Consider the following 14,713-nt stretch of genomic DNA (forward strand, 5'->3'; position numbering starts at 1 on the left):
TTGCAGCATTCACAAATCCCAAATAATTCTGGCTCACAGCTTGAAACACTCTCCAAGAGAGTGCTGTGAAGATCTATGGGAGATCAACAATAATTGCCTGGCTGCTTCTTGTACTTGAACCAGTTGTTGTTGCTAACAGCGGTTGCCATGTAGACCTGGCTTCAGAAAAGGCTCTGAGACACGAGTGTTCTTTTCAACTTACGCCAAGACCAGCTGCTCTGGAGCTGGAGGATAAAGTGTAGGTGCCACTAAGCCTGGCACTGAAATAACTACATATGCTTCCATGCACCCCAGCCCCCCACCCCGCATCTGATGCCACAGACTGGATCCAATCACTCAACGGTCACCACTCCTGGGGTTCGTGTATAATACGCATATATATTTCAAGATGCTTTTATTCCATTTAGAGGATTTTCCTGTGTTTTTTTTCCCCCAGGGGATGATTTCTGTTTTGTTGTTTTTTTTTTTTTGAGCATTTTCAGGACTATGCCTTTGTTTTAACTTCAAGAAACCAAGCTAATTTCAAGCTGTATGAACCAGAAAATGAGGCCATTTAGAGAAAGATGGTCATGTGCAGGGAAGGGACTGCGCCCCTTTGTGGAGAGGCTGACACTCTCAGGCTCTCCGCAAACAGCTGCCACCTCTTCCCTTTGGTTCAGGCTCTCCGCAAACAGCTGCCACCTCTTCCCTTTGGCCGGAGGCAGCAGACACCTAGAAGCAAGGAGCCCAGGGGAGGGAGCCCAGGGGAGGGAATGTCACTGTGAAAAGAAAGGCCTTTGCTCTTGCCCCATTGCAGTCAGGCATTCTTCCCTCCAAATGGGTTCTGGACAGATTACAGAGAAATGAGAAGAAAAAAAAATTTTTTTCCCCCAAATTTCTGTCTGGGCAAAGACTTTTTAAGCTTAGACTGTAGAGAAGTAAAGGCGAAAGAAAAGACAACATACAACACTTGAAAATCTTTATTATGTATTTTAACTTAAGGCATCATGTCTTTACTGTGGCCAAAAAAAGAGGAAAAAATCGCAGTGACATGTATTTTATTTTCCTTTTGATCTGTACCTTAACTAGCACTTCTTTGGATATTGGAGTGCCCATAACAAATATATATATTTTTATGTGTTGCATATATTTATCTATACTACATATAATACATTAAATTTTATATACAGTGAAACACAGGTATTAAATACATAGTTGAGCGGACCTAGGTGAGTGTATACACCCATGTAACCACGACTCTGATGGAATATATGGTTCTAACACCCTGAAAGTTCTCGAATGTCCCTTTCAGGTCCCTTTCACCCCCACAGGAAATCACTGCTCTGATTTCTAGCCCATAGATGTTTTCATCCATTCCTACCCTTTATAAACATGGTATGGTACAGCAGGTACTCTTTCATGTCTGACTCCTTTCACTAGGATATCTTTGAGATTCACTCATGTTGTTGCACATGTATCACTATGTTAGTTTTATTCTAAGATTTTATTTTTTTAGTCATTTCTATTCCCAATGCAGGTCTTGAACTCACGAACCCGAGATCAAGAGTTGCACACTCCACTGACTGAGCCAGCTGGGCACCTCTCACTACATTATTCTAATTGCTAAGTATTCCACAACAATTTGTTTATCTATTCTGATGATAGATTTTGGAGCTGTTTTCAGTTTTTGGCAATTGTGAATGAAGCTGCTACAAAGATTCTTATTCAAGAGTTGTTCTGGACAGTATGTTTTATTTCTCTTGGAGAAATACTTAGGAACGGAAGTACAGGGTCATAGGATGGATGCATGTGTACATTTTCCAAGTTTCCATTTTACCCTACTACCAGTATGAGAGCTCCAGTTGCTTAGCCCCCTCAACACATCTGCTGTTGTCACTCTTTAATATTAGTCATTCTCGAGGATGACAACTTGTGGTTTTAACTTGCATTTCCCTGGCAACTAACGATGTTGGACATGTTTTCATGTTCCTTTTATCCATTTATATATCTCCTTTTGTTAGGTATCTGGACGAATCTTTTGCCCATTTTTAACTGGATGGTTGGTGTTTTGTTATTTGTTTGTAGGAGTTCTTTATAAATTCTGGATATAGGTCTTTTGTCGAATGTATGTATTGCAAATATTTTCCAACAATCTGACTTGTCTTTTTGTTTCATTGATGGTGTCTTTCAAGAAGCAGGAATATTTCATTTCAAAAATAACCAATCTAATCAATTTTTAATTTTATGTTTAATGTTTTTGTGTTTGTGTCTGCTCTGAGAAAACTTTCCCTTTTGCAAGGTCATGAAAATAATCATTTAATTTTTTTTCTAGAAGGTATCCAGTGTTAGCATTTACGTTTAAATCTATGACTTAAATAGAAGACAAGGTTCATTTTTTCCCCCTACATTTATCCAATAGTTCCAGCACTGTTTGTTGAAAAAACTTTCCTTTCCCTATTGAGTTACCTTGGCATCAATTGATTATCTATTAGACTCTATTCTGTTCCATTGATTCATTTGCCTATATGCTAGTACCATCCTGTCTTGGTTACTATAGCATTATAGGAGTCTTGAAATCAGGTTCGGTGAGTCCTCCTGTTGTTCTATTTATTTTCTTTTTTTTTTTTTAAAGATGTATTTATTTATTCATGAGAGACACACACACAGAGGCAGAGACTTAGGCAGAGGGAGCAGAAGCAGGCTCCATGCAGGGAGCCTGATGCGGGACTCCATCCTGGATTCCGGAATCATGCCCTGGGCCAAGGGCAGATGCTCAACTGCTAAGCCACCCAGGATCCCCAGTTATTCTATTTCAAGATTGTTTGGGCTATTCTAGGCTCTTTACATTTCCATTATAATTTTTTTTTTTGAGAGAGAGAGAGAAAGAGTATATGTGTGTGCATGAGCTGGGGGAGGGGTAGAGAGAGAGAGAGAGAGAGAGAGAGGGATGCCCCAGCGGACTCCATGCCCAGCACAGAGCCCAATGGTAAGCTTGATCTCACAACCCTGAGATCATGACCTGAGCCAAAACACAAGAGTTGGATACTCACCCGACTAAGCCACTCAGGTACCCCTCCATTTGGATTTTTTAATCAACCTGTCAGTTTCTACCAAAATATATTTTAATTTAATTGAGACTATAATTAGTATGACATTGAATTTATAGATAATTTTGGGGAAACTCAACATCTTCTACTCCATAGACATGATACATTTCTCCATTTATGTGGGTTTTCTTGAATTTTCTCATGATTTTCATGTTGTTTCTATGGTAGAGTTTTTGCATGTACTTTGATAACTTTTTTCTGAAGTACTTTCTTCTTGTTTTGGATGCTATTAAAAAGGGCTTTAAAATTTTTCATTTTTCATTGCTTGCTGTAAGTATATCAAAATACACTTAATTTTTGTGTGTTAACTTTGTATAATGTGATTTTACTAAAGTCACTTATTAGTTCCAGTGGTTATTTTGTAGCTGCCTTATAGATGGTTATGTTAGATGCAGATATGGTTTTTCTCTTTCCTTTCTGATCTTTATGCCTTGTATTTACTTTTCTTTGCCTGATTGCAATCATTAGGAGCTCCAGCACAATGCTGAATAGAATTGAGAACAGACAGTCTTGCCTTCTTCTCAGTCTTAGGGGAAAACATTCAATATTTTACCTTTATTAGCTATAGGTTTCTCATAGATAGTGTTTGTCAGAATGAGGAAATTGTCTTGTATTCCTAGTTTTCGGAGATTTTTATTATGAATGAGTAAAGAATTTTTCAAGTTCTTTTTCTACATCTACTGAGATGGCCACATGGTTTTTCTTCTTTATTCTGTTCATACAATGGATGACAATTGATTTCCCATATGATACCAACTTTGCACCCAAAGGATAAATCCCATTTAGAATGATGTGTTGCTTTTTTTTATATATTGCTGGGTTCCATTCATTAATATTTTGTTAAAGATGTATGTAATGTATGTATCCATGTTCACAAGGGGTATTGGCCTATGATTTTCTCTTCTCATAGCATCTCTGTATATTTTGGTTTCAAGATGGTTGCTGGCATCATCAAACCGATTGGAAACTACTCCTTCCTTCTTTGTGCTCTGAAAGGGTTTGTGTGAGATTGGCATTATTTTTTCCTTAAATGTTGGATGGAATTTACTACGGAAACCACCTGGCACGGGAGTTGTGTTTGTGGGAAGATTTTTATTTATTTATTTTTAAAGATTTTATTTATTTATTCATGAGAGACAGAGAGAAAGAGGCAGAGACACAGGCAGAGGGAAAAAGCAGGCTCCATGCAGGGAGCCAGACGTGGGACTCGATCCCAGGTCTCCAGGATCAGGCCCTGGACTGAAGGCAGCGCTAAACCGCTGAGCCACCCTGGCTTCCCTGTGGGAAGATTTTTAAATTGGGAGTTCAATATCTATAATAGACAATATTTGTTTTTAAAAAAAGTGCTGCTTATAGTAAAATTCGAGAAGTAACAGATATGTTGAGCAGGGGAGAACTGTTAAGATAAGAAGAGCCAACACTAGGAACACCTGGCTGGCTCATTTGATAGGATATGTGGCTCTTGATCTTGGGGTTGTGAGTAGGGATTTGCTTAACTAAATAAATTAAAAAAAAAAAAAAAGCCAAGACTTGATTTGGGAAACTCTCAGGCTAACCAGATCACAGAACGCAAAATAAGGAGATTTGCTAGCTGTCCAGAAAGCAGACCACTTGCTAGTGTTGGAGCGACCAGCCATGTGAACTGTGGGTTCCCTCAGCCACTGGAACAGAGGCCCAGGGTGGTGATAGGAGAACTCAGGAAATGTCTGTGGAGGAAGCTTGTGTTTATGGTGTCGCACCTGTGACATGCACAAGGCGTTGGAGAATCCTGTGTCGGCAGAAGCCTGCAAGCTCTACCTGAAAGAGACAGAGGATTATATGAAAGAAGGCCGTCGGACTCCCTGCATTCTAGAGGCAGTAAACAGGCTGGCAAATCTGCTCAGCTACCCCTCAAGAAAAAAAAACATGACTCAGGGGGTCCTGGAGCCATAAAGGATCCCTCCTGGGTCTTGTGACCCAATAGAGTTTACCCAGATGGAGTTCAAAATTGCTTGGGGCTGGTGATTCCTTTCTTCCTCCATTTTCTCCCATTTGGAATGGGAGTGTCTGTACCTGTTATCCTGTGTTGGTCCCACAATTGAATTTTGGAAACAGTTAACTCGTTTTCTAGTTTTACTGGTCCACAGACAGAAGGGAACTTTGTTCCAGGATGCACCATGCCCAGGGTCTCCTCCTTACCTGATTAAGATGATACACATGATGACATTTGGAAATTTCAGACTGGGGAAATTTAGACACGATTTGGGGCTTGAGTTGATACTGTCATGGGTTGAGACTTGGGGATGCCAGAACGGGGTGAGTGTGTTGCATGTGGGATGGACGCGAATCTTTGAGGGTTGAGGGCTGAATAATGCCCCCCACCATATCAGGTCCCAATCCCTGCAACCTGAGTGTTGCCTTATGTGGATAAACAAAAGCTCAGTCCTCCTCTGGTCTCCTACTACCACCCCCATAATGCTTCTGACACCAGATTTGGTGGAAGCATTCCCCACACTGAGCAGTTCCATGACACCAGCAGCATGTCCTACAATTTGGATTAATTCTTTTTATTTATTTTAAGATTTTATTTATTTATTCATGAGAGACACAGAGAGAGAGGCAGAGACATAGGCAGAGGGAGAAGCAGGCTCCCTGTGGGGAGCCTGATGTGGGACTCAATCCTAGGACCCTGGGATCATGACCTGAGCCAAAGGCAGGTGCTTAGCCACTGAGCCATCTAGGTGCCCCTTGGTGTTTCTTTCAAGTGCTCAGAAGCTCTAGGACCAGGAACATACATGGGATGGTGATATCTTCCTGATGTGTCTCTTTCACTGTCAGAAAATGTCCTTCATCTCTGCTAATATCGTCATACAGTTTAGGGAATGGCCAAGGATTCAAGGTGGAATTTATATATAGATTTGGGGAGCTCACCCTGCAATGGCTCCATCCTCAGGTTTTGGGTACCTGACTGTGCATCTCAAAGAAAGTCTGAATGTGGCTGTGACTCTGTCTTTCTGCTTGACTTTTAGTTACCCCATGCTGTCACAGACTGGTCATGCCCCCTGGGAAAAAACCATAAAAAACAAGACCCCACAGTGCAGTTTTCTTCCCCAAGTCAAGTACCTTCCAGTTTCTGCCTGCTTCTAGCTGCTCTTCCGTACTTCAAAATTATGTATTTCTAAACCACCTTGTCTAGAGTTATCATTGTTTGCTAGAGGAATAAACTAGTATAGGCTACTCTGTCACTATCATAATGAGAAATCCCCTGAATTACAATAAAAATTTTTTAGACTTCAAGAGTCAGAAAAAAAAAATTAAATTGCAAACAGCTGCCTTGGAAAATGGAGAAGTAGAGAGGCTGGCTTGTGACAACTTCTCTGATTCTGGAAGGACAGGGAAAGTAAGAAGGCAGGTGACCTGGTCTGATCTCCTCATGAGGACATTGACAACTAGGTATTTGCTAGGAGCAGAGTGGTTAGTGATGAAACTCTTTCAGCATGGTGTTAAACAAGCATAGGCTCTATAGCTTTATGACTGGAGAAGGCATATTAGTTATAGAACTATCGGGGTGTAAGATGGAGATGTCTCAAACCTGAATGCCTCCCACCTTCTGTGTGAGGTGCCCTGAAAACCTTGTTAGAGACCTCATATATTACTGTGAGCCAGAGGGCACATGGGAAGAATGGACCTGGGGCCAACAAGGCTCCCAGCTTCAAAAACTACCAGGGGTACCTGGATGGCTCAGTCAGTTGAGTGTCTGCCTTCAGCTCAGGTCATGATCCCAGGGTCCTGGGATCAAGCCCCACATGGGGCTCCCTGATCCATGGGGAGTCTGCTTCTCCCTCTCCCTCTGCCTCTCCCCTCTGCTGGTTCTCTCTCTCTCAAATTAATAAATAAAAATCTTTTTAAAAAATTCTACCAAACTCTCGATGAAGAAAACTGTAGAAGAAATACCAGAAAAAGACATAAGATGGGCAAAGTGTCTTCTACAACGTATACAGTTTTCATAACAAGGAAACTGCTTGTTTTGTAACAAGAAATAACTGCTTATTTTTAAGTACCCACCATGAAAACCATAAGTTCATTAAATGAACCTTCCAGAAAAGTTTACAAGGAAAAATATTGCATGGAACTATAGGATGCCAAATGTCAAAGGTATAGATCAGATCAGCCTAAGCTACTCTGCAATGACAAATGGCTCTGGGTCTCAGTGGCTTACAACAACGCAGATATGTTTCCTGCACAAAGGACATGGCCCTCGTTATGCTAGCTGTGGATCCAGTCTAGTGGAGCTGCTTCTGTCTGGAACACAGCTGATCTGTCAGAAGGATAAGAGAGCAGGCGAAACATGCCCAGGATGTTAGAGCTTCTGTCCAGAGCTGCCACACAGCACTTCTGTTGACATTGGTCAAAGTCACACTGTCAGTCCTGCTCAACAGGACAGAGAAGTATGGCACCCCAGAAGTGGGTGGTGTAGAATATTTGTGAACAGTAAAAGTCTGTCATTTCGATGTTAAACAAAATCAAGCTCCCACCTCAAATAGAGGAAGGAGGTAGAGGCAGAAGGATGGCTTATATTTGCTGCAAGCCAGTTGTTCTCTGGCCACTGTTATCCTATTTCCCTTTTTTTTTTTTTTCCTATTTCCCTTTTAATTCTCCCACCGTCTTCAGCAGATATCATTATACCCTTCCCAGATGAAGAATGTATGCCCAGCAAGACTAAGTACCTATCCTGGGCCATGCAGTAATAAGTGGAAGAGATGGATTTCTTTTGTTTTGTTTTGTTTTGTTTTAAGATTTTATTTATTCATGAGAGACACAGAGGCAAACATATAGGCAGAGGGAAAAACAGGCTCCCTGCAGGGAGCCCAATATAGGACTTGATGGCAGGACCCCAGGATTACACCCTGAGCCGAAGGCAGATGCTTAATGACTGAGCCACCCAGGTGCCCCAGAAGAGATGGATTTCAAGCCCAGGTGCACCTGGTTCTCAAGTTCATGTGGTCTCCACTACCCCCCACTGTCTCCCAGTGTTAAATACACACACACATAATCGGGGTAGGGAGGCTGGTGGCACAGTCAGTTAAATGTCTGGCTCTTGGTTTCAGCTCAGGTCATGATCTCAGGACTGTGGGATCGAGCCCCACATTGGCTCTGCGCTCAGTGCAAAGTCTGCTAAAGGTTCTCTCTTCTGCTCCCTCTGTCCCTCCCACTTGTGCTTTCTCTCTCTCTCTTTCCCTCTAAAATAAATAAATAAATCTTAAAAAAAGATTAAAAAAGAAAACATAACCCCCCAGAACACCAAAAAACCTGAGACAGAAGCCATCCCATCACAAACTGAGAGCAGGTCGAAAAAGACACTTCCCTATCCCTCACAAACCAGCATGTGAAAAGCAGCTGATGGTGATGACCTCAAAGGAGAACCATGAAGGGAATTAATTCATCAAGGATCACTTGACCCAGCACTGCTGGGGCCCTGCCATGGAAGTTTCTAGCGGGGGAGAGAGGTGTGTGGTGTCAGGCCAGGTGGACTTGAGTTCCATACTTAGACTTCCGCTCATCATCTATGCACATTTGAGAAGCCTCCTTGTCTCTGTGAACCTCTGTTTCCTCATATGTAAAAGAGCAAGAACAATGTGCTGCCCCTCACAGAGTTTCTCCAACAATTAACAAATAAAATGTAAAGCACATAGAATTGGGACCCAACCAATGTCCATTCCTGATCCCACCCTTTCTTGCCTTAAAGAAGCTGATTGCATGGCAAGAATCTGAGAAATGGACAATCTTTGCTCTGGAGATGTTCCAAGGCAGTGAGGCAGGCAAGTGAGTAAGCCCTTGTAATAGCTTGCACGGGGAGTTTAGGGTAGCTGGTGGAGCCAATGATGTAAGGGGAAGAGGGCTGGGATGGCTTGGTGTATTAAGTAAGCTTTGTTTAGCTGCATGTGAAGGAATCACAAAATAACAATTACCTAAACAGATAAAGGTTGTTTTTCCATCCTGAGACTAAGGATGTAAGCAATTCTGAGCTAGAACCTCCACAATTGTCAGAGTTCCTTCCATTTTGTGCTTCACAATCCTCATGATCATCACACTCCAAGATGGCAGCTTGAGCTCTGGCTATTACCTCTGTATTCTAAATAGGAAGAATAAGAGTAAGGATATGCCCCTTCTTCTTCTTCTTTTTTTAAAATTTTATTTATTCATTCATGAGAGACACACAGAGAGAGGCAAGGCATAGGCAGAGGGAGCAGCAGGCTCCCCAGAGGGAGCCTAATGTGGGACTCAGTCCCAGGACCCCAGGATCACGAACTGAGCCAAAGACAGACACTCATCTGCTGAGCCACCTAGGTGCCCCAGGACATGCCTCTTCTTGTTCCATCCTTTTAGACAGAATTTACTTACATGGCTTTACTAGAATGGCCCTGTGGTATTTCTAAGTGGAACAGTCTGAGAACAGTTGTCCACATGTCTGGGGCTCTAAGGACTAAATTGGAGACTCAGTGCCAGGCTTCATCAACACAGATGTGGTAGCTCTAGGAGTACTTGGGTTCCCCAAGAAAAGTGTATACAGTGAGGACAGCCCCTCCAGCCCCCAAGGCCTGGAAGCAAGGATGGGCAGTGGAGGTGAAGTTCACAAGACAGGAAGGAAATAAGAAAAGCATAGTATCAAGGACAAAATTTCAATCAATAGTGATCAGTGCTGAAAGTGAGGCTACTCAGGAAGATGTCATGGAAAATGGCAGATAAGAAGCTCCAAGCCTCAGTCCCTCCATTTAAGCAACCATTAAGTTGGCAAACACTGATAGAATCAGCTTTTTTGCTGTTCCCAGCAACAGCCCTGGGAACAACAATATGGACCTTGTTCTCAAACATGTGGCCGTGCACATTGACCTGGCTGGCAGTTTTCTGAGGGAGTGCTGAATGGCTCTGGATGGAGCCATTCCCAGGTAGTATCTGTTGAAAGCATTTAAAGACATGTACTACACATAGCTGTCTGGGGCAAGGGAAGGAAGATAGGGTAAGAAGCTGACAAACCAGAAAGACCTGGGAAAAGGAGACTGAGGAGGAAGGGTTTTGAAGGGCTACTTCATATACCAGGTAGTCGAGGCATAGACTGTGCCCAGGGCCAGAAAAATGCTGAGAAAAGACCTGAGAGACCCAAGGTATACACCTTTGGCTAATCTCTGGGCTTCATGCAAGCAGAAAGTAAAGGCTAAAGCAGAGTGGCAGGTGTCCTAGAAAGGCGGAGCAGAGATGCCCAGCTCAGAGACAATCTTAAAAGATCAAGAGTGTTTCCTTTTAGTTTTGTTTTGGTCTGGTTGTTTGCTTTTTGTTTTGTTTCTTCTTGCCTCCAGGTGTTTAAAGAAATCTGTGTTTGGTCGGTGGCTGACAGATAACAGAACAGAGACTTCAGTGACTACACATGATAAGGAATACAGTCTGCAAAAAACAGTTTGGAAATATCACTGAATAAATGGATGATTGTAACCCTTAACAAGAAATAACAGCAAACCTTCCAAAGGGGGAACAGAATCTAATTTCCAGAGTTATAATATTCAAAATGTGCAATTTTCAACAAAAAGTTACAAAGCAAAGAAAAAGAAATGCATAACTCAGGGGGAAAAAATGGACAGAAACCATCCCTGAGGAAGCCCAGATATTGGACTTCCTAAGACCAAGACTTATTTATTTATTTTTTAAGATTTTATTTATTTATTCATGAGACACACACACGTACACACACAGAGGCAGAGACACAGGTAGAGAGAGAACAGGCTCCATGCAGGAAGCCTGATGTGGGACTTGATCCTGGGACTCCAGGATCATGCCCTGAGCCAAAGGCAGATGCTTAACTGCTGAGCCACCCAGGCATCCCAAACCAAGACTTTAAAGGAACGATCTTAAATATGTTCAAATAGTGGGGTGCCTAGATGGTTCAGTTGGTTAAGCGTCTGCCTTCAGCTCAGGTCATGATCTCAGGGTTGTGGGATCAAGCCCCATGTTGGGCTTCCTGCTCAGCAGGGAGCCTGCTTCTCCCTCTCCCCCTATCCCTGCTCACGTGTTCTCTCTCTTGCTCACTCCCTCTCTCAAATAAATAAATAAAATCTTTAAAAAATATGTTCAAATAGCTGAAAGAAACTTTGGACAGAGAACTAAAGGAAGCCAGAGAACAATCAAAATATAAACAGAGGGTATCAAGAGATATAGAAATTATTAAAAGGAAGCAAATGGAATAATTCTGGAGCTTAAACGTACAACAATTAAAATGAAAAATTTGAAAAGCTCAACAACATTGATGAATCTTTAGGTAAACTAAGAAAAAAAGGAGAAGATGCAAATAAAATCAGGAATAAAGGTGAGGGCATTACTATAATGCTTGCAGTGAGGAGAAGAGAATACTATGAACAATTGTACACCAACAAATTGGACAGATGAAACGGACAAACTCCTAGAAACACACAAATTATCAAAACTGACTCAAGAGGGAAGAGGATATTGGAACATACTTCTAAAAAAAAAAAAAACCAAGATTGAATTAGTGTTCAAAACTCCCCCCAAAGGCAGGACAAGATGGCTTCTCAGGTGAATTCTACGACATCCTTAAAGAAGAATTAACACTGGGGTGCCTGGGTTGCTCAGTTACTTAAGTGGCCGACTCTTGATTTCAGCTTAGGTCTTGATCTCGGGGTCATGAAATCGACTGTGTTGGGCTCCAAGCTCAGTGAGAATCTGAGGATTCTCTCTCCTCTCCTTATGTCTTCCCTCTGCACTTGCTTGTTCTCTCTCTCTCTCTCTCTCAAATAAATCTTAAAAGAAAGAAGAATTAACATGAATCCTTCTCAAACTATACCAAAAAATAGAAAAGAAAATATTCCTAACTCATTTTATGCGTCTTTTTGTTCCATTAGGGTTGATTCAACCCCTCACTAATGTACAACACCAAAAGCTCCCAAAACAACAGATCTGGCTGAGCAGACCTTCCTTAGGGATTCTGCAGAGGGTGCTTACATATTAGAGTTAGAGTTTGTGACCCTCAAATGTCCCTTCCCTTTTAAGAACTTATTATTGTAGGGGCACCTGGTTGGCTCAGTTGGTTAAGTATTGGACTTGTGATTTCAGCTCAGGTCATGATCTCAGGTTTATGAGATTGAGCCCCATGTCAGGCTCTGTGCTCAGTGGGGAGAGTCTGCTTGAGATTCTCTCTCCTTCTGGCCCTCCTCTCACTTGTGCATGTGTGTGCATGCATGCATAAATAAATCTTTAAGAAAGAACTTATTATTTTGTGATTCTGTTCATTGTAATTCATTTCCCTAATTTATCAAAGATCATTATTTGCATATTATTTTATCTGTCAAAATGTTGGCCTGTGCAATTTCCAGCTTGGGTTGGGTTAATTTGCATTTAAGCAGCTTTTATTTTTTTATTTTATTTTGTTATTTTTTTAAAGATTTATTTATTTATTTTAGAGGGAGAGCATGGAGGGGAGAGGTAGAGGGAAATAATCTTGAGCAGACTCCCCACTGAGCATGTAGTTCAACCTCACACAACCATGAGATCATGACCTGAGCCAAAGTCAAGAGTCAGACACTTAATTAACTGAGCCACCCAGGTGCCCTGCATTTAAGCAGCTTTTAAATAATATTTGATTTTTTCCATTTGTCTATGGCTAATTGATTTCTGACAAGTGAGCCATGGCCATTTATTGGGGAAAAGACAGTCTCTTTAACAAATGGTACTGGGACAACTGGATATCCACATGCAAAAGAATTAAGCTGGACCCAGGCCTTATACCATATATAAGAATTAATTCAAAATGGATCAACCACCTAAATAGAAGTGCTCTTATAAAACTCTTAGAAGAAAACACAGAGGTAAATGCTCATGATTTTGGATTTGATGATAGATTCTTAGATATGACACTGAATGCATAAGCAATGAAGGGAAAATAGATCAATTGGAATTAATAGACACTAAAGGCATGTGTGTTTTAAAGGACATTATCAGAAAGTGAAAAGATAACCCACGGTGTGGGAGAAAATATTTGCAAACTGTGTATCTGACAGGCGTCTGGTATCCCGATAGGTAAAGAGCTCATACCACTCAGCAATAAAAAAGCTAACTAAATTTTTTAAATGGGCAAAGGAAAAAAATAGGCAAAAGACTTGAATAGATATCTCTCCAAAGAACACACACAAATGGCCAATGAGCACATGAAGATGCTCAACATCACTAATTAATAGGGAAATGCAAACCAAAACCAGAATGAGGTGTCCCTTCATACCCACTGGGAAATCAATAATAATAATAGTTTTCCAAATAACAAGTGTTGGACAGTGTGGAGAAATGGGAACTTTCTATTGATTGCTTGAGAGATGTAAAATGGTTCATCCTCTGTGGGAAACAGTTTGGTGGTTCCTCAAAAAGCTAAACATAGAATTTCCATATGACCCAGAAATGTAACTCCTGGCATGTACACCAAATAATTGAAAAAGATACTCAAACAAATACATGTACACTTGTGTTTATAGTAGAAGGATGGACAATAATCAAAAGTTGGAAAGAGTCCAGATGTCGATCAGTGAGTGAATGAATCAACAAATAGTAGGACATTCCTACAACAGAATATTATTTAGCCATGGAAAGGAATGAAGGCTAAAAACACCACAGGAAGGATGAACCTCAAAGATATTATCCAAATCAAAGATGCCAGACCGCAAAGGGCAAATATTGTATGATTCCATCTATATGAAATGTTAGAAGAGGGAAATGCATGGAGATAGAAATCGATTGGTGATTGCCAGGGGCTGGGGGAGAAGGGGATGAGAAGAAACTATATAACACGTAGGAGGTTTTCAGAGTGGTGTAAAGGTCTGGGAACTACGTACATACAGGTGGCTGGGATCGCACAGTACTGTGAATGTACTAAATGCCACTGTACACTTTTAAAAGGTTAATTTGGGATCTCTGGATGGCTCAGCGGTTTGGCGCCTGCCTTTGGCCCAGGGCGCGATCCTGCAGTCCCGGGATCGAGTCCCACGTCGGGCTCCCGGCGTGGAGCCTGCTTCTCCCTCTGCCTGTGTCTCTGCCTCTCTCTCTCTCTGTATCATAAATAAATAAATCTTTTAAAAAAATAAAAAAGTTAATTTTATGTTATGTGAATTTTACCTTAACTTAAAAAAATGGGAAGCCACTCAGAAATGTCAGATGGCCGACCATCTCAGCTCTGCCCGCAGACCCCAAATCCAGGAGTCACAGCTCCTTCGGCCAATTCACAGGTCATCGGTCGCAACGTCATCCCTGTACAGTTTTATCTAGAGCTCCTTCCTGGGGGCTCTGAGGCTCTAGAAAACAGAGCAGGAAAATTCTCCTGATGTTAGCTCACAGCAGGCCGCGAGTGCTCCGTTAACGTGAGCAAAGCCTCGGGGGGGTCAGAAGGGCGGAAGGTGGGGAGGTCGCGGGACCAAGCCCTCCAAGGAAAGCCATGTCTTCCAGGCAAACGCGCTACTGCTCCAGGGAGCTGCGGGCCCTGTGAGATGGCAGGCCTGGCCTCCGCTCCTCCGAGTGTCGGTGCCGGGCCAGACGTCAGGTGCACCCGGCGTCCCCGCCGCGCCGCACCCGCAGGTCAGGCCGCCGCGAGCCACCAACCT

The 14,713-nt window shown here is 42.1% G+C and overlaps 1 long non-coding RNA gene across 1 annotated transcript; it reads right to left on the reverse strand.

Annotated features, from left to right (window-relative positions):
* Positions 1-4,158: 4,158 nt before the first annotated feature.
* On the reverse strand, positions 4,159-14,712 carry LOC140634708 (uncharacterized). The gene is made up of 2 exons (XR_012032098.1): positions 14,232-14,712; positions 4,159-4,883 (listed from the first exon to the last, which is right to left on the reverse strand). It is a non-coding gene; the product is annotated as an uncharacterized lncRNA (long non-coding RNA).
* Position 14,713: the final 1 nt, after the last annotated feature.

Source organism: Canis lupus, chromosome 6 (genome assembly GCF_048164855.1).
Source record: "Canis lupus baileyi chromosome 6, mCanLup2.hap1, whole genome shotgun sequence".
Classification (NCBI taxonomy): domain Eukaryota; kingdom Metazoa; phylum Chordata; class Mammalia; order Carnivora; family Canidae; genus Canis; species Canis lupus.